This window comes from Molothrus aeneus, chromosome 3 (genome assembly GCF_037042795.1).
Source record: "Molothrus aeneus isolate 106 chromosome 3, BPBGC_Maene_1.0, whole genome shotgun sequence".
NCBI classification, from domain to species: domain Eukaryota; kingdom Metazoa; phylum Chordata; class Aves; order Passeriformes; family Icteridae; genus Molothrus; species Molothrus aeneus.
In genome coordinates this window covers 94,347,599-94,367,827 of record NC_089648.1, presented here as the reverse complement: position 1 = coordinate 94,367,827, position 20,229 = coordinate 94,347,599, and the positions used below count along the sequence as shown (strand labels likewise).

Genomic DNA, 20,229 nt, shown 5'->3' with positions numbered 1-20,229 from the left:
CATATTGTATGAAAAATATATACTTGTCCCATCAGTTCAAATCTTTGACTTAAAAGTCACAAGTTACCTCTTTGCATCAAAGCCTCACTGATAACAAAATAGGTGGAAAACATTGAAGGAAACAGCCTTTAATTTCAAGGATAAAAAAACAATCCAAACCCACAAAAAAAAAAGGTTTGGTAAAATGGGTCTGAAAATGTAGTATCATACAAACATTTCCAGGAACAAACTTCTGGAGGTCATCCAGTCCAAGATCCCACTCAAAGCAGAGGTATATTCAGCACTGGAGTATGGCAGTGATGAATTCATCTATCCAGAGCACAGAAATATTCAGGGGGAAGGGTCCACCACCTTTCTGTGCACCTTTCTCTAGAGCCTAGTGTAGTATTGAGATCTGTTTTGCTCACTAATATTTATATATGTGCTATTGCTGTTGGCATAGCTCAGTACATGTGTAGCAAGGTAATGCTCAACAGTAATTTCTTTTAATCACCTAACCAGCTGTGTGGCAATGGCTTTGGCCCTCCTGGGGTGAAAGGCAGTTCATGTGTTTTCACTGTGGTAAGCCTTGGTAGGCATATTGAAAATTTCAGAGTATTCTTGTCTCCCCCGCTTTGCCTTGGACATTCAGTAGTTTGAAGTTTATACCAGTAAGGGATCAGGAAAATAGTGATACACCTGAGCTCTGATCATATAAATACAAAGCCATTGATATTAATGTAGTGAAACCACATTTTTATAAATTCTTTCTCTTTATTTGCTAGCTGTCAAATTGGTGCAGAGCTAAAACATAATTTTAAGTATTTCTGTGGCAGAGGATGTTTACTCTGTTCAGCAGAGTAAATTAAAGGAAGGGCAAGAAGAGCAGATCATTGGGTGTCTGTGTTTCTCCTGCTGATGGATCAGCAAGAAGGTTTAAAAGAACCCCCAAAATTAGTCTAAAGTAGAAGGGGATTAGAATAAAGTAGAACAAGTACAACTTGCATTTCAAAACCCATGTGCTTAATTATATTAGCCTTTTTCATATCTGTGGATACCATGAATAACTTATTTTCTCACACTCATTCAAATTAGTTTCCATTTTTGCAACTAATTGTTAATTGCTTGGCTCTATTCAAAGCATTTTGGGAAAACATGTGTACTGATCTATGCTGTGTCATGACCAGATGGAAGAGGTGTGATGCTGCACATCTAAATTAAAAGTGGCAACAAACAAGCCTTTCTGCCATTCATATTTCACTCACATACATGAAAGCTGATTTAGATGCTTCTCAGCCAATCATTGGCACAAAATATTTACATGTTGGTAGTGAACATCAACACAAACTCAACTGAAGTTGATATTTCTAAAAATCTTACTGCTACTTTCTAGTATGTACCATTTTATTTTTGTTCTTTGAATGTAAGTCACCTCTAGGGATCATAGCTAGATCTAAATTACTGTTTTGCCTTTAAAATTACTTCCAATTATGTGGGCTGGAACACCTCCCTAAAAGTCTCCAAACAGTGTTGTAATCACTACTTTATATTTTAATGTAATTTGAACTTGCTTGGATTTTAAAATGGGAGTTCTTAAGGGCAATTCTAATCACCCTTAGTCACAACACGGAAGATGTTTCTGTGCATATGAAGAGATCTGTTTGCTATGAACATCCTTCTGTTGGTGTTCCCACATATTTGTGAGCTGAAGCACTAGAAAATTTATTTTTCTACTTTTGCTTTGCATATTCTGACAGTCAATTTGACAGGTCATCACATCATACGTTTTTAGGGGGGAAGGTTGCTGGTTGCTTTTTTTAATTGATAATTTTCCTGCTTTATGATAGTCTTGAATTTTTTTTACCATTTCCTCCTGTTTTGTGGTAGTATGCCTTCTTTCTTGTACACCCCATTTTTTAATTTCATTCTGGAGTCTTTCTGGCTTACTGAAGTTATTTCTACAAACTGTTGGCTAGTTTTAGGCATAAACAGGAATTTCCTCTGTTTTGATTTGTGCTTTACAAAGCAAAGTAATGAGATTAGTAATGTGGCAGGACTATCAAAGAATACTTCCTACTTATATATTAATTTGGAAACTTGTATGAAATCTGACATTTTTAATAAAACCATTTACAGTAGATGTTGCCAAAGAGAAAAATATCTTATATTGTTTATCATAACACTGTTTTTGACTGATTCTTTTTTTCAAGTGTATCTAATTCTTGTTCACTTGTACCATTTCCATAAAAAAAAAGCCAATGAATATTGGCTATTCTAAATCTAACATTACATTCTGCATAGTGACAAAGCCTGCACTGTGTTGTTTGGAGATCTGCCTGTGTGGTGGATGTTAGTTTTTCAGGGTAGGAATGCTGTTGAAGAAACATGAAGAGTAATGTAGGCTCATGTGTGGAGGAGAGCTCATGTTATTTCTTGAATAGATGTTGTTGATGGCTCAGCAAATAACAAGACTTCAGTTTCACCAAAGGTGAACCCACACTGCTTGTGGCTTCTAGAAAGCAGAGGGGGACGGAGGCTTGTCCTCACATCCTCCTGAGGTGGCAGTGACCATTCCTGCCAGTCCTTGGGTGATGTGAGGAGCAGAGGAGTCCCTAGGCAGGGATTCTGGAGAGGATCCTGGGCTAGGTTGTGCCTCCCTGTGATGGCTGAGGGGTGGCTCTGCTCTTCATCTGTTGGTCATGCATATGCCATTAGTGGAACCAGCCTACAACAGATCTGTGTTAAAACTGAGAAGGGAAGGGGAATCCTGCATAGATTTGTGTCTTTAAAAACAGGAAGGAAGGTGGCAAAGACTTGAGCAGTGTCTGAAAAACATTTGTGGTGAAATCTCTGTTTAGTACTTTACTTAATTTGTTTATTTGCAAAATAGGAGTTGCATTGTTCATGTTTCTGCCTCCAGGAAGAGTGATATTGGATTTTAGCATGCCTCCTAAGTAATTCTTGGTCTGTAAGGTTCCATTGAGGTTTCTCACTTGTTATTTAATTGATGGACCTACTGAGGGTGCCAGAAGGTACTTGATATGCTTGAGATGGTGATGTCTTGTAACATTTTACCTGTAGGCAAAAAAAACAGCCATTTCTCATCAGACATTTAAAGCTGGATTTGGATGTTGCTTCCTTGATGAACATCACCCAGAAAATATGGGGTTTGTACAGCTTTTTTAAAAAAAGAAAAAATCCTGATGTTTCTTTTTTTTTTTCTCTCTCTGAGGAATCTGTTGGTTGTTTCCTGTTTGTGGCTTTTGAGGTGTAACTACACCAGTTACAGTTGGTGAGAGGATGTAAATGCATTTAACCATACAGAGCCCATACATTTCTGCAGTCCTGCTGCAGAAGCTAAGAGTGGAAAATGGAAAATACTATAAAAAAAGGCTCCAGCGTGACTTGTCTCTTTGGATAATGGAGTATTCCTTCATGCATCTTCTCCTTTGGTGCAATTTCTTCTTTTTCTGACACAGAACTTAGATATTTCACGTGTCACGTAACACGTGTTACTCCCCATCTGGTGAAGATTTGGGAGATCAATTCAGCTGTTCATCCTGTGATATGTCAAAGAGTATCTGACTTTCTCAGGATGTATGTTAACTTCCAGGTCATTGGGTTATACTCCCTCCCTGTCTCATTGTGTGCTACACCTTGTGTGGAATGAACTGTCCATTTTTATTTGAATATCAGCAGGCAGGAGCCTCTTCTGAAGATGCTGTTTTTCATGGCTGAAAAGGAAGGCCAAAACCACATCCTAAGTTCTTGGAAGCATGATATCCTTCCAAATCCATCTGGTTTCAGACAAATCCTAACAATGCCTGTGTTGTTTGTGAGCAATGTGTAACTAGGGGACTTAATTTCTCAGACCCAATAATGGCCACTCAGTTCATATTAATGTGATTTTCTGGAGGTTTGTTTCCAAGCTTTTGGTTAGTTTATTTTCTCACAAAATTAATGGACTTTGTTAGCAGTCAACAAGGACAATCTTTGAGGTTTTACAACATTTGTATTTATTTTTAAATCAGCATAAAATTACTATACACATACAGTCTTCCTACTATTTATTTCCTTTGCATTTTATTTTGTTCTCTCCAACTCTCACAACCTTTTGCAAAGTGGATAGATATCTGAGGAAAGCAAATATGGAAGAAAAACCCTTCTACCTAATCTCACAGCTTTTAATTTAGAATGGTTAATTCAGCACTTGATGGATGATTCTGTTTTAGCTGCCAATGAAGAATTAACAAGTAATTATGGCAAGAATTGCCTTGTTCCAGAGGCTGAAAAAGATAATCATAGCTCTCAGAGAAGATGAAGGCAGTGCTGCAAAAAAACTTCTTCCTTTAGATGTTGCCCAATTTAACTGCTTTGCTGTTGGAGTAAAAAGGTGAATAAAAGGTACCTTGAAGGAAGCAAGAAGTAGAAAAAACTGTCATAATAGTAAATTGGTATCATCCTTATATGTTTAGAAGCTCTAGGCTTGGGTCTGTATGAAAGATAACCCATAATACAAAGATGCAGAACAAGAACTTCGATGCCAGACATTATTTTTGAATACTTTGTTTCTTGTGATCCAGACCCTCAGAAAATGCTTCCCTTTAAGAGAAAATCAAGTGAGTTGTCAGGATTGTCTATGTATGCCACATATGTTTACTTCTAGTTGGGAATGTAAATCTGCTTCTTTAGAATGGTTTATAAACATTTTGGAAGAGAAGATCGTAAGGTCTCCTGAAAAAACAATTCTGTGTGCAAGAAAATCCAAAGCAAACACATTTACTGTTGCAATCAAGCTAATCAGCCATGAAATACTGCCTAGTATGGGAACTTGCAGATACCATAGAATAGCATTTAACGTCTGTGCAGTCACTCTTTGACTTCTCAAACTTGTTATGTCTGTGTTCTGACATGAAAGATCAGGAAGAAATTAGCCCTGGCAAACTTGAGGCCAGCTCTAATTCTGTACATCTGCAACAATTCCTTTTCCTAGCTGCACATACAATTACTCAGTCTAATCCCTGGCATCTCACTTCTTGTTAAAAATCAGCTTTACAACTAGAAAACCATAAAAAATTCAGAAAAATAGAAATGATTAGTCGAAACCATGGGTTACCAATCCTGTCCATTCCTGCTAGAATGTATCTGCAAGCAACGTGAGGATTTTAACTGTAAATCTGCAGGTATTAAAGCTCAAGTGGTTTTGCTTCATTTAGGTGTAGATCTAAAAAGTCCTGCTAGCTTAAATAATTTTCTATCTTCAAAAATTGATTTAATTTTCTACAGAAAAGACTAATGCAGTTGTTATTCTCATTTTTTTAATGTAGACTGAGCTTTTTTTTGTTTCTGATTTCCAAATTTTCCTATTTTTCATGCCATTTACCACTACTACTTAATTTCTGACACCCTAGTTTCTCCAAAATAGTCAATATTGTTACTGATATGTCATTAATGTTTTGACTTCCTTGCACCACCATCTTTGAAGAAGATGAAGCTAAAAGCATTCTAGCAAGCTTGAACATTATTATTATTTGAACTGCTCACCCATTATATTTCAGGTAGCTTAATAGTTCTAGTAGGTATTCTTCAAGTTTTCTGTATTCTGTACATTTTTCATTAGGATTGCTTTTTCTTTATAAGAAGCTCCTCCCCATAGCATCATTAAAAATTACTAGCTAGACATAAGATGTTTTTCTGATGTTAGATGTATCTGTGCTGTTAATATTTGGATACAGTAAAATAGCCAGGGCTGGACCTTCCATGTTCTAGAACATCTTGTACCCAGACTTGCTCTACATAATCCCTATAAGAAGGACTATGTTCCTCAAACAGAAGGAGACAGAATGCCCCAGGTCACTTCAACCTGTTAAATTGTCTCCCATAAGATGATTTCTAGTGTGCAGAGAAGCACTTGAAGATGAGAGGTAAGAAGCTGTAACAGAAGAAGTCGCCACATAAAAATGGCACCTATAAACTTGTCAGCATGATTGCTAATCACTGATGAGATAAAGATCAACTGTTGATTACCAGTACAAAGACTGACACAGAAGCAGTAGAACTGTGGTCAACTACAAAGGGCATCCAAATCCAGAAGGATAAATCTCTTCAGATAAAGCAACAAAAGGAATCCCAAACTCCTGGGGGTGTCAAACAGAATCATTACTTTTCCAATTACACCATAATATATCACAGCCCTTTTCAATTCACATTGTATGTTCATGATAACCCATATGATTATGAGTTACCAATGTGCTTTTAGCATTATTGATGTAAGCCACTGCTACTTATAGCATTGTATATGTTATCCACTTAGCCACTTACAGCATTATTGATGCTAGCCACTGCTACCTATTCATGCTATGGCTTCAGACTTTGGTCTCATGAAACCTTTATTAGATTAAATAATGTTTAGAGGTTGTCAAAGTTGTGTTTGAAGTTACCAGAATAATGCATATTCTACTCCCTTTTTGCTCGTACAAAACTTGTACAAGTGCAAAGTTTTTTGAGGTGTTTTTTCTTTATTCTATTCACATAGCCCTCTTCTCTACTTTAATGAAATAGAAGATTTTTATGAACTGTTCATTTACAGACATTCAGAAGTTTTATAATGTCTGTGTATGAGAATGCTCTCTATATGACACTGAGCTCTTCTATTATATAGTAAAAAATTCCTTCAGGATGGAACCAAACTAAATGGTTGTTTGTGTTGCTTGCTTACAGCATGAATTACTGGATTTGAGAGGCAAAGTTAGGAAACTGCAAAAGAAATAAATGAGGATACACTAAAATAAAGTAGCAGGTTCATAAAAGAATGGGGATTCTCAGACAAATCTTACATCTGAGATTTGTCAAGTAATCCCTGCTTCTTAATAGAGGAAATAGGTTGATGCATCTGAAGGTTTCCATGCAAAAGCCTTCATTAGTATTACAAAGAAACCAAATATATTTTAATTTTTACATCAGGGTTTTACACTTTTGTTTTTCAATTTGGACAATGTCACTAAGGATTCCTTCACTCTCCAATGACTTTTAGGTATTACTGGAGAAGAAGAAGAAAAGAGTACTTGGCTGCTTATTTTGTATTCCTGCTAATTCTATTCTTATCTACTAATATATTCCCAAATAGAACAGTGAAATCCACTGCCGTAGCATTTGTTATGCCATAGTGTTTGCTTCTCTGTCTTTTTTATACAGAATCTCAAGACTGATGTATCCATTCCAGCAGATTATATTTTGCCCTACATTAGGAAACATCTGATATAAACTGATGTTTAGGTACCATATTGCTCAGATGGAATATCTGAGAAATACTCCAAAGTGCATATTTTAAATTCTTTTCCATTCTTTACATAATCAAATCTGACAGTCATATGCCTGGGAAATATTCTTTCAGATGAGTGACAAGGCAAGGTTTGTGAATGAAATACTGGCTCATTCTGAATAAATACATTTTATGGGAGCATTTTTGTTAGAGAGGGACATTGAAAGAACTCCTTATACATAAAGGAGTATATTATATACTCCTTTATGGAGCCTGAAGAAAATTTGCTTCTTGGTTTAGTCATAGTAATTGACTTGTTGAATAGTAATTTATTATTCTATGTTTTAAAATGAACGTGGTTGTCACTGTTATTTGATGGGTCACATAAAAGTATTATTGGTGTCATATTTGTTGTACTTTGTTTCCTATATTCTGATTTTCTCTGATTAAATAGGAGGTGAATTTCATAGCATTTCCAGGTTTTTCTTTTCCTTACATGTATTGATGGGAATCTTGTAGTTAGTCTTTTATTGCTGAGATAGGCCACTGTATTAGCATTGAACATTTGGGCTTGGTGAAGGATTTTATTTTTTATATATATGGAAAGAAAAACTAGCAGACCAGTAAAAATCTCAAAGGAGTACTCACAGTTTGACAAGGAAAGATTGAAGAAAGCAGGAAATACAACATCTAATTAAATAGTGGTCATGCTATTTTGGGGCTTCAGCAAATTAAATATGAGATGTATGGCTTAAAGGTTGGAGCTTATCCTTGAGGTGTTCTGTCAGAAATCACTCTTTATGGTATTGATGAAACCAGACCTCATTGGAAATAAGATTAATTTTGATTGATGCTGTGTATAATCCACTTTCTATCCTGAATTCATAGATTTATGCATTTGGTAATTTGCTTTAGTGTTATCAGCTTTTAAGTAGTTTTACTATACTTAAACCTATATGTTTTACTAGTTGTTACAAGACCAAGAATTACTCGATGTTAAAGCCTTACTTAGTCTATTTATCTCCTTACAAATATATTAAAAAATTAAAATCCTGAAAATATCAGAAACAAATTTGAAAAAACATCCTTTACAAATCTCCTGTACCAAATAGTTACCTTTTTTTTAACATTTGAACTCATTTGAAGAAAAAAAAGCAAAATGCTAAAAAGGGAGAGGAAAAGAGGGACTACTGTCCTTTGCAGGGTCTGTGTAAAGCCTAGGTTCAGTTTGATTTATGTGGAATATAGAATTCCAATATAGAATGCCAATAGCAACTGCTGCTTGAATGCTACATGGCAACGTGCTGAACTGCTCAGAATTGCCTTAATAAAATACAGAATATTTTCAAGTCAATACATATCTGCAAAAAATGTGAGAAAGATCATTGTGCTTGGAGGGTAAAATGAATAATGCCATGTTAGATCCAAGAATGTGTAAGAAAGAAAGTCTTGAAAGGCAGAATGATTTCTTTTCATCTTGCTGGAAGTAATTCCATTAGGATTATAAAACAGTAAGTAAAGTGTTCAGATTCTATTGTAGTGCAAGGTTTTGTACATATTCATTATTCTTTATATAAGCATGTACAAAGAGATGGAACTAAAGCAGACTTTCTTGCATTCTAGTTGCTGTGTTTCACCAGCTGCACACTCATTTAAGGGTATTACCCTGGTAATGATTATTTTAATGAAATCACAGCCTAAATTGGTGGTATCAGGGAGCAATCCAGGAACAGCCAAGTGATTTAGTACCAAATTAGCAGAGAGGGAAGAAATGAGAAGTATACTTGCATGGTTCTTCAGATTTGTATGTTCTGCACAAATAATCAGACTGAAGTGCAAACAATACATAATCTTTCTCATCTGCCTTCTCTATTACTTTCTTCAACAGGAGAATACTGAGTCCTAAAACTCAGTATTGTGTTGAGTGTGGGGGAAAATGGAACTTCAGGCTGCCAGCATCAAATTGGCTTGAAAACTATCTAGACAAAGCAGGCAACCTTTTCAAACTGTTGCAAATGAGCAAGAAGGAGAATATGTAGTAGCACTTTCAGCTGAAACATTTTCACTAGCTCAGTTGCTTTAGAATGTCTCTCCTAAAATAATTAGGCAGAGACTTTGAATGAGTTCAGTCAACATTCACATTTTCTATCATAAGAGTTAATTTGGGAGTTTTCAGCATAAAGTAAGAAGTAAAGCATTAAAATTGTTCACATACATCATTGTCCATAGACAATTGTCCATGTGTTTTAATAAATAATCAGTCAGACTGTTTCTGATATATTTTACATGGCAATGATATTCAGCCAGACCTCAACTAGTGTGCGTAACTCAGAGAGCTAATTGAGGATTATGGACCATCTGCCAATACTCTGTACATAATTTTCCAAGACAATTTGGAAGCTCCAGCAGACAATTCAGATCTTAGCCGACCTGAATTTCTTTGGGAGGTTTTGCTTTGATGCTAACAATTGTAGTGGAACATGCAGGGCAACCATGCCTCCTAACTTGGGCACCCTGGTACCTGAAATTAGTTTAGGTTAATTTATATTGATATGGACTGGAATTTTTTTCTGATATTGACAAAGTCAAACTAGACTTATTTAATGTGCCACTGAACACTTGCCACAGAGTTCATCATTTGTGATAACACTATTATCCTGGTATGTCTTTATCTGACAGAATGAATAAATCTTTCCCTTTTGCAAAAAATACTTCAAAGAAGGTGGACCATAATAGACTAATTTTGATCCAGTTTGAATCTTAGTTTTCCAGTATTGCATGTGTTGGACAACAGACTTAGATGACTAGTCTCTCTTTTTGAACTTGAAGAGTGATAGAAGTGATAGAAGGCTGTTTATCTAAAAGTGTGTTTAATCACATTTCTACTGCGTATTCAAAAAGAGATAGCCTTGAGTAGAATTATACTGCAACATTTACTTGAAGCTATATCTATATTAATCTAACACCAGGAGAGCTGCCCAACTTTCATTCCTTGACAGGAATGGCAGAGAACTCTCTTAGTGTGTTGTGGCATCAATGGGCCAATCAGCATCATGCCAAAGCAGAATTGAGAGCTACTCAGAATTACTGCTGTGTTGAATATGTATTGATTTTTGCCTTTTATGTCCTGCTGCTGGAATGAACTTAGAAAGCAATAGGAAACTTTAGTAAGAGATGTTCAATCAATGTATTGTTCTGATAGTTGATCAACGATAACAGGAGGCAGATTCTTCACTTCTTTCGCCTCTCAAGTTGATAATGATATCAGCAGGATGGGTACACTGCTTTTTGGTTCTGAGTAGTTTAATGCTTGTTTAGCATGGTTGTTTATGTGTAACTGGGGCAGAGGAGTGTGTATTTATACTGGAGAATACATATTGGAATAGGTGTTCTATTTTACTGTCTATACAAATGGTGGAAGTATGAATAGCATTTGAATACATTTTTGCTGTCTGCTTGCACTGCTTTATGATGTGCCTTTTGCATTTCTTTACCTAAGAGTTTATCTGTAAAGAATAAAGGAACTGGTTTGTTATCCTGATGTTAATTCTGTGACCTCTAGAGTTCCATACATCTTCTGTATTTAGGATTTTGAGGTGCTCAGTGCCTGAAGCATGTGTGCCTATCAGTATGCAACTGCTAGAACACTTGAGTCAAAAAAAAACCCACCAACACTTAGATAGGGCTAGATAGGGCTAAATATGATAAGGATAATCTTGAACAATTTACGGATGTTACCTTGGAGCCTGGCTGAACTTAGGGTGGATATTTTTTTCTGGTTTCATGATCAGATAATTCTGATAACTGCCAACAAAGATCAGGGAGAAAGCAAAATTTTCTGGTGTTTCTTTACTCAAGCTTCATTTATAATTATTATTTTAAAAGTTCTGAGATGAAAACTTGGAAACCTGGACTACAAACTCATCTGTGTGGAGTCTTTAAATATAAATACAGATAAATACATGCCTCTTGAGAGTTATTAAGTAATTACAGTATTTTTTGCAAATGGAGGTTCTGCCATTTGGTCAATGTATTATAGAACTGTTTGAATTTAATTAGTGCAATACAAACATTGCAACGTGCTAGATATTTTACTTCTGCCTAACTGATTAGCGTTTGAGTGCTTGGCTGTTTGTAGGAAACAAAGACTTCCTCCAATCATAAATTCTTGTGGTTATGAACAATGCCTTTCTTATATTTGGTGATTGATGAGTTCATTGAAAGTTTGAAATAATGAGCTTCAGAATATTGAGTAATGAGCTTCTAATAAGGTGCAGGAGCAGTCTGGGGCTAGGTAAAAGCCTTGCTGTGAAAAAGAAACCACCACCTTCTCCCTTACTACAGAATTCAAAGTGTGATATTCCAGTTGTTAAACTAATTTTAAGTATAACTCAGTGCTGAATATTTTAGAGTAGTCCTAAATGTACAAAAGGCTTGAGAGGTGATCTGATAATCGGAAGTGTTTTTAAATGGTGTTTGGATAGGATGGCAGTTTGGATGGTAAAGGCAACACCAGTTGAAAGATCTTTTATCTTTCAGATTGCTGTGTCTTACTAAGGGGACCCAGGGCCCTTGCTTACTAAGCAAGGGCCTGCAAATCTCAGCAAGCTTTGTAATTTTTTTCCCCGCAGGACTGGAAGTGGCTGAATTTCCATTCATTTCACAGTTTCAAAGATGCTTAAGCTGGACAGTGGGTCATGAAAATCTTTTGTAATTCAGGCAATAGACACATGACTTCATATCATCACTAAGTCTCATAATTCTTGATAGAAATAGAATCTTCCAAAGTGCTATCTTACTTCAATCTTCTGGAGAAAAGAACTTCCATATAATTTCAAGCTTTCATCCTCTCTTTAGCTTTCAGTCTTAAGATCTTACTATGTCTTTGCCTCTGACTGGTGTCAGAGGTTACAGTTTAATTCTGTAACAGATGTCTAAACCTGCTTTTGATAGTCTCTGTAGTGTGAACTTACAAGAAGATGGATGATGTAACCTGTGTTTTCCAGTCTTTGAGTTACTACTAAGATGTTAACTTTCTCTGAGGTCATCTATCTTAAATGAACAATAAGTAAAAAGTTGTGTTCAGCATTTCAGCAGAAAACATAAAGATGGATTCAGAAGAACTGCCATTGGTGGCCCCAAACAATGGATTACCTGAACACCCCGCCTCAGAAATACGGTGCATATCCATTTATGATGGTGTATTTGTGTACATCATTTGATGAGCAACACAGGGCAAAAAACAGTTCCTGCAGGATCAGACTGATTGGACTGTAATTTGTTACTAGTCTGATAGTTAATTCATCAATATGATTGTGGTGGTAGTATGACAACTTTTTAGCAGTTGCTCTGTTGTGAGTTACTTGAGCAGCATATGGGCTAATAAAGCTAATCCTAATTAGATATTGCTATCAATATAGCAACTGTCAACTGAGCACATAAATTTATTAGGGTACTATGTAGTGTAGTTTTCCAGGTGTAATTTCAGTGAAATTATTCTAATATTTCCCTATATCCATACTAGATTTACTGAAGCATGTATCAGTCATCCACTCAGTTTTGGGGGGAGAGGTTTGTCACCTTAAGAGCCCTTCAAGCCTCCAATTGCTTTTGTCAGCTTTTCTCTCCTCTCTGGTTCACCCCCAATTCCCTGGAACTAGCTCCGTTTTTCAGGGTTTATTAAAAAGAAATATGAACAGCCCAGAGATACTTTTTTCAGATCACAAATTTACTTGGATCTTTCAGTTGCTTAATTCAAGCATCTGAGAGGATGGGCCCTCTGCTGAGAGTATGGAAAATGTGTTTTTGAGAATGGCTTGGTTACCTGTTTAAACTCTTTGTCCTGGAAATATAAGGACAAAGGCAAGGGAGTGGAAGCTCACTCTGCTATTGCATGTCCAGAGGCCAGAGTGTCTGGGAGGCACCTGCATCATACCCTTCCTTATAATGCTGTACCTTGGACCAACTTAGAATAATATCAATAATTATTGCAAGAAATAATAATATAAGTAATATTAAAGTATTAAGATAGCTGACTGTGCTGCTGAAATAGCAAGAAAATATAGGGTTTAGAAAGTCTAAGAATAGTCAGGAGAAGGGGATAAAAAGGAAGCAAACAGATTTTGTTAATGAATGATACACAGTCTTTCTCAGGTCTTAAAAGAACATATAACTGTAAAAAAAACAAACAAAAAAGAAACACCATTTGTACCAAATCAGAATGAACTTGTAGTCCCATCCCCAGCACTTCAGCTGGCCCTTCAGACCTGCAGTAGGACACACAGAGATTTCTACACAGCTCTAAGTAGCAAAGCCACCTTCAGAGCAACTTTGTTTTCTTTAAGGCCTTTGAAAACTCAAGTACTACACAGCAGAACATTTTATACTGATTAATGCAGAACCAGAAACAATTAAACTGTCCTTGTCTGCTGAGGCTGGTTCTATCCTGACCCTGAGGAAGAGGAGTCACTTAATCCTAGCACAGCAACAACAGAGTGGAGAAGTGTGGCTCACAAGACACTCGGATCAAGGAGGTAATGAAACTATATATGGTTTAGGGATAGCAAGACAATGTTTAGAATGTCTGAGACTAAGACTCTTAAAAAGTTATCTGGAAAATGTCTGTATTTACACAAAGTGCAAATTATGTTGTCAAGACCAAACTGAGAACATAATAACTTCCATGGACTCAATTTGCTGTCTTCAAAGAATCAGAGGGAAGCTTCACGGTGTATTGGGTTTGCATAGCCTGGTTTTTGGTAGCAGGGGGCTACAGAGGTGGCTTCTGTGAGAAGCTGCTAGAAGCTTCCACCATGTCAGGCAGAGCCAATCCCTGGTGGCTCCAAAGATGGATGTGCCACTGGTCAAGGCTGGGCCAATTAGAAATGGTGGTAACGCCTCTGTGATAACAGATTTAAGAAGAAAATCAAATCAAAGGTTGTGGCATGGTTTTAGCTCCAGCCAGAGAAAAGCAGGGTGAGAACATGTGAGGGAAATAGTATGGAGACACCAAGGTCAGTGGAGAAGAAGGGGGAGAAGGTACTCCAAGCACCAGAGCCAAGATTCCTCTGCAGCCCATGGTGAGACTGTGGTGAAGCAGCTGTGCCCCTGCAGCCTGTAGGGATCCATGGGAATGCAGAGATCCACCTGCAGCCCATGGAGGAGACCCACACCAGAGTAGCTGGATGCCTGAGAGGAGGCTGTGATCTGTGGGAGTCTATGGAGCAGTCCTGCATGGACAGACTGGATCAGCCTGTCCTTGGAGGACTGCTGTTGGAAGAGTGACCCACGCCTCAGCAGTTGGAGGGAGACTGTTGCCCATGGGATGGACCCACATTGCAGCAGTTCATGAGTTGCTCATGAGATGGACTCACACTGCAGAAGTTTATGGAGAACTGTCTCCCATGGGAGGGACCCCTGGTGCAGCAGGGAAAGAACTCCTCTCCCTGAGCAGTGGGACAAACCTGTGGGTGACCATAACCCCCATTCCCTGTCTCCTTGTGCCGCTGCTGTAGGAGGTAGACCTGGGAAGTAGGGGTGGAAAGGATTTGTAAGGGCTTATTTTACTTCTCATTATCCTGCTCTGATTTTGTTAGCAATAAAATTCACTTCATAATTCTAAGCTGAGCCTGTTTTGCCCATAATGCTATTTGATGTGCAATCTCTCCCATGAATCCTTCATTAAATTTTCTCTCCTCTGTCTGGCTGCAGAGGAGTGAGTGAGTGGCTTTTGTGGGTGCTTTGCATCCAACCAGAGTCAGTCCATGACACACAGTCATTAACTAAAGTAACTGTGCTAGCACGTGGAAGTGACCAAAAATTTCCAGCTTGTTTCACTAACCCTCCACACCTTTTAGGAAAACTGCATTTCCCTAATGCATCAAAATTGCTTCTAAAGTCCTGCATCAAATGGCATCAAATTCTATCCACTGGAGTGGATAGCCCATAATGTTGCCAATGATGTAACTTATATTAGAGGAAGATGTGATGAAGCTTGAAGTCATCAAGAATTGGAGAGTGCTTTTTACATTCTATTTTCTTGCTGAGATTCCTCATCCTTTCTAATGAGAAAAATTCTTTCTAGTTTGTGTGGATGCAGTTTCTAGGTGTTCCTACTGTGCTGTTATCCACAATATGGAGCTCCACAAGAGTCTCTGTTTCACTGCACCCAGTCTGTAAATCTCAGAATGAGAACACTGTGCTTGACTTCTCTACCAATGATGGGACTCAAAGCCCCATCCAATCTGTCCTTTAGCACTTCCAGGGATGGGGCATCCACAGCTTCTCTGAGCAACCTGTTCCAGTGCCTCACCACCCTCATAGTAAAGAATTTCTTCTCATTGTCTGGTCTAAACCTGGTCTCTTGCAGTTTGCTTCTCCTGCTTTACTTATCCTCCACTTCTTTATCAGATGAAATATTTTAATTCAAAATTTTCAGCCATTTTTCGAGCACTGCCGGCAAGACAATTGTTGTTTTTTGATGTTATGGGGGTTTTATTGTTTGTTTGGGGAGAGCTGGGGGGTTTTTTGGTTTGTTGGGTTTTTTGTTTGGTTGGTTTTGGAGTGGGTTTTTTGTTTGTTTATTTGTTTTTTGGTTTTGTGGTTTGGGTTTTTTTTTTTCTTTTTGGGAGGAGGCGTTTGAGGGTTTTTTTGTTTGGGGTTTTTTAGTGAAAAACACTGTTTCAGTCTTCTGGAATTGCCATTTTATTACAGATGTTATTAAAACAGAATATCTGCATGTTACAGTTACTGTATTTTTTGAGTTCTTGTCCAGATTAGAAGATGGATATGCAGTGTGAATATTTTCTAACATTTATCCTAAAATATAAATCTGAATGGAGTTGAATGTAAAGCTCTGTTTTATGAGTGCACTCTAAAGTAACCACTACAGAAACTAATCATATCTTTCCTGTTTTGGACAAGCATTATGTACTTATGAACAACTTAGCAGAAACTGGCATTTGTATTACTCTGAGAAAGAAATGTAGACAAATAAATAAATATAAAATCAGATCATTATATTTGTTAGGAATACCGAGATGTCTTTCTTTGGAAAGCAGACCTTTTTTTAATTATTCAACTTTATTTTGGATATCAAAAGGAATAATCCACAATAATAGTGATTGAAAAGCCTATTTACTTTTTTATTTTTGGGCCCTCCACTCTTCAGAGATGTAGAATTTTGTGTATTAATGACTGTTCTTAGTTCAGTGAAAATGAAGGAAAAATAACTGAATTACTAGAACAATCTTTGCATTTTTCATTTAGTTCAATTTTTAGTTCTGGAATAAATTTACAGAAGGTACATTTTGAAATATAATCAACTAGGGAGAAGAAAAAAAAATCCAAAACAAAACCACATTTGTTTTAAATACACTTTGGATTGAAGAGGTCATTCAGCTGTAGCTATTAAATTAAATCTGTGTCTGTGTTTAATTTGGTTTCACTGACATTTGTCAAGCACTTGATATAGTTGTACAGCATCTAACTTTGTACTTGGGAAACACCAAGTCTACTTGAAATAATTAAAGTCTATTTAAAAATGGGATTTTGTGATACAATTTGATTGGGAGGAATGTATAACAGTATATTCAGCCCCTGTTACCAAATACACTGAAATGCTTTTATCAAGTGCTGTTCTTCACTGAGTTCTCATGTAATCACTGTGTTCAAAAGGAGGAAGAAAGGTAGTAAATGTCTCTAAATATAGTCCTGTTTTCTCTGTGGTATTTTCAAGAGCTTTATTGAATTCTGTACTATATGGAAGTCTTGAGAGTCCACAGCTCAGCACACACATGTGCTCATAATCCTTCAGCTACTTCTGTGGGCATAGAAGAAGGGTTATTAGTGTTTGATTATGTACAGCTTCAGTTTCAGAAGATGAGTTATGTTTTATCAGTAAATGAACCAGAAAAAGCACTTTTGCACATGCTATGAGGGGATGTTGCATATGAATGAATAAAGTAGATGGTTATTCTGCAGCCAGATGAATCAAATATATCCCTCAACAGCTGGTGATGAGACGTGAAGATCCATTAAGAACTAATTCTTTTGTCTATCACAAACAATTTTTGTTTAATATTAAAATCCCCTGTTTAATGTTGATTAAGTTACTCTTCAATCCACTATCCTTGTCAAGATAAAAATAAAAATTCAATGCAAGAATTAAAATAAGGCATCTTTTGGGATATTTAAATCCTCGAAAAATAGTCCAGGCTTCTGACCACAACTATATTTTTACTTATTGTCCTTGAAGACTGGATTTGTGTAAATTATTTTTAACTTCTTTGTTGTGGTGATTATGCCCCCATGGAAACAATTTATGAATTTGTGTTGACTCCTCAAATAGATTCGGCTGAAATAATCTTTGAAAAGAGTAGACACCTTAGAAAAGATGAATCATGCTATTTCAGTGCTTCAATACATGTTTCAGATTTTCATTTTGAAAGAATGTTTTGAAACCAAACAAAATTTTAAAGGTTTTTAGTAATTATTAAGTCAGTGAAGAATAAAGTGAATAACTTTATTGACTGAAAGTAGGATAAAAAGTTGTTAGTGTTTTCCCATTTCATTTCACTGAGTGTTGGAATTTCCATTTGGAGTCAACTAGAGCTGCTTTTTCGTCATCTTGCTTTGGCTTGGCTGTCTGTATAAGCCCATTATTTACATACTGCTGGGTTGTTGAGTCTTATCACCAGCTTCTGACATATGGCCATTGGAAGCTTTCTTGTTTATAAACTCTGTCTTGAAAATGGCTTAGGGTTTTTTTTTTCCACTTCTTACTCACACTGAGTGTTTTCAACTTTGATTAGAAATCTCATTTTCAGCCTTAATTTTCATAGGTAGATTTTGATCACACAGTTTGTATAACATGGGTTGAATACTGGTTAAATACCTCTTCTGCATGATTACGTCACTCATGTTTAAAGAAAAAAAAAAACCTAAAAAGCCTCCAGCTGTTGCTTTGATGAGCCAAGCAAGCACACCTCTTTCAGTTTCATCTTCTGTTGAATCCACTTCCACAACTTGTTCATTCAGTTGGGTTTTCTTGCTTCAGATTAATTTCTCTTTCTTGAACAGTGGCCAAAGCAGTACATGGTATATAGGACGAGTTTCCAGACAGTGCTGCTAAGAATGCCTTGTCTATATTGGAAATATTTCATCTAATAAAACTCAAGGTCATATTTGACATTTTTTCCACAGCAACCTGACACTGATGGTTTTTAGCCATTGTTGATCCACCCATATGCCTCTTTTTTCTCCTCTTCTATTTCAGTTGAATAGTCTGAGCTTAAAGCTAAAATTATTAATAGGAAGTAGTCTTCTGGAACTTGTAGCTAGCTCCTGCTCAGTGGCTGGGTATTTCTGAATTGGTACTGCCATATGTCTTCTCTTTGGGAAATTGCTACTTTCAGAACTCTGAAAGAAACCTCTGGATTTACAGCTTTCATCTGTCGAATTCCAGACAGCTTTCATGTATTTCCCATCTCCACTATTTTCTTTATGTATGTTCCTCCCAGATCTGTTCTGGATACTTGCAAAATACTGAAATCCTTTGCTCCAACTCACACTTGCCCTCCTCCCTTTCCAAAGAGATAAAACTTCAGCGTCCTCTCGACATGACTGGTCTTATTAAATATCTATATGCAACCATATATTCAATTCAGGTGCCACTTCTCTCAGATCTTTTGTAAATGTTGCCAAAAGGTGCTGTTTCTACCACAACAAGAGTGTCAAGCTTTTCAATGCCTTCCAGTTCAGATGTCATAGTTTATGGATATATTTGTAATTTACTACTAGTCATGAAATCTTTTACTTTCTGTTTTTATTGAAAAAAAAAAAAAAGGAAAGCATGTGAAATAAGCTTTTGGCTCATTTTAAATTGTTCAATATTGAGCTTCTTATATCACCTCTTGTAAATGCTCCTTGTTGTCCTAGTTTTGTTCAAGTCTGACCAAGTATTTTTGTAGTGGTGTCACAAGACCCCTCTCATCATGTAAGATACAAATTCCGGAAGTTTTAAATCTTTTGCCTAAACAAATTCTACATCCCTACTCTGTGTTCTCACCTCTTTCAAGTCTCTTCTCAGTTCAGAACAGATTTTCTCACTCATCTCTTTCTTATATTTTCAACTTCTGTCAAAAACACTTTAAAGACTTCCAAATTACACATTTCAGTTATAGTGTCTTAATGTACTCCTTCACAAGCTACGTGGCATGGAACAAAAATCTTGAGCCCAGTACCTTAGTGAATATATTGCTCCTTTTTGTGGTTATTTTTAACGACTATACACAGCATAAGTGTATTTGTTCTTTATTATGAACTGTTGAGGATGAGGCTGGATACATTTTAGGGTTAATTTGCACAGGAGTGGATACCGCCAGTGAGTGGTACTCCAGGAGTGTGCAGCCTAACGTCAGTGGTGCTGCTGCTCTGACAGGAAGGGGGAAGAGCAGGAAAGCAGTTTTTCAGCTCCATATCTTACTATCAACATCTGCTGTGAAAGCTCATCCATTCTTCACCAAAGATTTCAGTCCAGAGTCCAGAATTAGATATCTTTCTCTTTAAGATCATGTAAGTAGTAAAGCCAACTTGCATTTAAACTCTTAATGTAAATACCTTCATTTAAAATTTAAGGCAGTAAAGTAAGTGAGTAAAATGAGTAAAATTAAAGACAGTAGACAGATGCAATATTTGTCAAGAGATCAATTTCTGAATTCTCTGCCATGCTTCCAAAAATAGTGCCTCTCAGAAGTATCCCTAATAAGTGCAGTACCCCCAAAAGTGTTTAACTCTGGGCACACAAGCTCTGCCATGGAAGAGGGTAAACAATATATACCTGTATGTTTACAGCTGTTGCATACTAATATTGCAGTGTATTCTGTGGACGTAGCAAAATCACTCTAGCTTCCATAATTGGTTTCTGTAGAAGTTTGATTAGTGTACAACAGAACTGGATAAAAAAAGCACTTTTAAATTACAGAGGTAAT

The 20,229-nt window shown here is 36.7% G+C and overlaps 1 protein-coding gene across 2 annotated transcripts in view; it reads left to right on the top strand.

Moving 5' to 3' along the window:
* Window positions 1-20,229, top strand: part of KCNQ5 (potassium voltage-gated channel subfamily Q member 5) — a 279,890-nt gene that overhangs the window by 67,936 nt on the left and 191,725 nt on the right. The gene's annotated exons all lie outside the window — the stretch shown is intronic.